The sequence below is a fragment of the Colobus angolensis genome, unplaced genomic scaffold (genome assembly GCF_000951035.1).
Source record: "Colobus angolensis palliatus isolate OR3802 unplaced genomic scaffold, Cang.pa_1.0 Scaffold473, whole genome shotgun sequence".
NCBI lineage: Eukaryota > Metazoa > Chordata > Mammalia > Primates > Cercopithecidae > Colobus > Colobus angolensis.
This window is the reverse complement of record NW_012118188.1, coordinates 105,569-108,164: the sequence shown is the minus strand read 5'-3', so window position 1 is coordinate 108,164 and position 2,596 is coordinate 105,569. Positions and strand designations below refer to the sequence as shown.

Genomic DNA, 2,596 nt, shown 5'->3' with positions numbered 1-2,596 from the left:
AGCACATGGCCAAAGTAGGAGGAAGGGGAGGTGCCACACATTAATCTAAACTCTGCCATTCTTCTGCCTCTGACTTGAGAAAACATATGCACAATTGCATAATCTTTATTTTTATTAATTTTTCTTTTCAGGCTGGAGCACAGTGACAAGATCATGGCTCACTGCAGTCTCAACCTCTTGGGCTCAAGCAATCCTTCTGCCTCATTTTTTGTAGAGAGGAGGTGTTACTATGTTGCCCAAGATAGTCTTAACTCCTGACCTCAAGCGATCCCCCTGCCTTGGCCTTCCCAAGTGCTGAGATTACAGGCACCAGCCACACTACACATCTAAACAACCAGATCTCATGAGAACTCACTATTATAAGGAACAGTAAGAGGGAAATCCACCCTTTTGATCCAATCACCTCCCACCAGGCCCCTCCTCCAACATTGGGATTACAATTCAACATTATCTGAACTTATGAGCAATTACCTAAAACTTATGAGGCTAGACTTTACAATATGGAACATAAAAGTTTAGATAAAAAGGTAAGACCAGTGCTATGAATTAAGAATGACTCCAAGATAAATATTAAATACGTGCTACATAGACACACAAAAAAACCAGAATGCGCTGACAGATACTCATTTTGTGCCAAATTTTGTGAAACTTCTTCGGCTCAATGCAATGAAATAATACAAATAGTTCATATTCCTAACAGCTCGACTGTGGTTCTTTCCTAGTTTAATTCTTAACTGTTACAGCAGGACACCAAATCTCAAGAGACAGGTGACTTTCCAGAAGTCACACTGCTGAAAAGTTATACACGTGAAGCCTCTCAGAGATACTCACATGTGATGAAACTTGAGTTACCCCTAATCCATTTCTTTACCTATGAAATGGGAGAATAGAATCTGTAAGGTTAGCAGAGAGAAAAGACGAGAGACCCAAGGTCAGGCAAGTAAGTTTATTAACCTGCCGGGCTTCTCCACCAGTCAGAGGTGGCAGCCCGGAGCTTACAAAATGGGGGGGTTTATATGGGGGAGAGAGAGACCCGGGGGGTTGTTAGTTGATTAACTTTACCACATTTCATCTCGTGGCCGGCTTACAATATATTATCTTGTGAAAACAGGAATTTACAAGGGGGTGTAACTTAGGTTTATCCACGTTTCTCATGACCTCCCCCGTGCCACCCGGAGGGCTTCGGTGTAGCAAGTCTGGGGACCTTGCTGTGGCACCTAGATAGGGGTTCAGGAATGCAGCTGCAGAGTATTCAGGTTAAGGGTCAGCTGCATTGAGTTGGCGGGGGCGGGGTGGTCCTGGGGCAGCTTGTCCCTAACAGAATCCACCTCTGAGTTGTGACAATTAAATGAAAAAGGTTGAAAAGGTGAACATGAAGCACCTGCTACATTGTCCTGTTGCCACCAGCATTGTCCCACTGCTCTAGCTCCTGTGGCACTGCACGGACACGTGGTTGCTACAAGTTAGTACGCATATTTAGCCTTATTAGAGGCACTTTCCTATTGTAATGGAAGGGATAGTTGGCTTGAAGTCAACTGAAATACCAGCAACAGGACATTCCAGCTTCAATGGCTTGTACCTGTAGTTGTCAACCTATAGAAAGAAAAGTTTTAAAATGACGTTTTAAACAAAGAAAACTGAAATGTATCGTTTGTTCTACAAACTGTGTAAAGAAAAATCACAAAGGTGCTCAAGTTGTAAGGAAATTTTTTCTGGTTCAGGTGTGACTCCAGACAGGATCCAAAGGGGAGATTTCCAGTCTCTTCTCTGGGTTTTATGGAGACTTACTTTACCCTTCTGTGTTAGCCTCTTAAAGCACTGGGTTAACCTTAAAAGGGCACAGGAAAGGGTGCTTTGGGATTTTTTTTCTTTTTATTTCCTGCGTTGCTCTCCATACCTCGTGGATCTCTGCTTCTCTAAGTCTGAAACCACCACTAGAAACAGCTGTTTTGTTTGGTGAGCATCTACATGGATGTTTCCTTCCAGTTAAGGGGAGCCGGATTCGGACCTTGGGGACAAACAGACGCCGGGGAACCCTCCGGTCCCACTGGCCACGTGCTCCGGGTTGAGTCATTTCCCCCCGCTCAAGGCTACGAACATACCTGTGCTAAGGCTTGAGGCAGCTGCACTTCCGCAGACGTAAGAGACTAACTCCTGAGCTCAAGGTCGGCTGGGGTTGGGTTCCTGTCGCCGCACGCGTGGCCCGCCCGAAACCCGCTACAAAGTAGTGGCGCGTCCGCCCTGGGGAAGCAAAGGGCAAAATTGTTACGGTGCCCGGGACCTGCCCCGGAAACCTCTGGCTGTTCCTCTGGGCGCGGCGCCTGTGCCTCGCGCGGCCCCGGGACGAGCACTGCCGCCCGCCCCCCGGGCAGCCGAGGGCTGCTCTACCCCTCCGTTCTGGCCGCCAGGAGCAGAGGAGCTCGGGGCGGGCAAAGCCTGTGGGGACACGGGACGAGCCCAGCCCCTGATTGGGCCTGCGGGCCGGCCGGGCGCCCTCCCCTTCGGAGACCGAAAGCCGAAGGCTGGAGACCCACTCACCACGCCATTCCAGCTGACAAAGAGGCTGGCGACCTGCGCGGGCCGAACAAACCAGAGA

General features: G+C 48.8%; 1 long non-coding RNA gene across 1 annotated transcript; it reads right to left on the bottom strand.

Annotated features, from left to right (window-relative positions):
- Positions 1–540: 540 nt before the first annotated feature.
- On the bottom strand, positions 541–2,596 carry LOC105523764. Its single transcript, XR_001003639.1, has 3 exons — positions 2,539–2,596; positions 2,103–2,241; positions 541–1,593 (listed from the first exon to the last, which is right to left on the bottom strand). It is a non-coding gene; the product is annotated as an uncharacterized LOC105523764 (long non-coding RNA).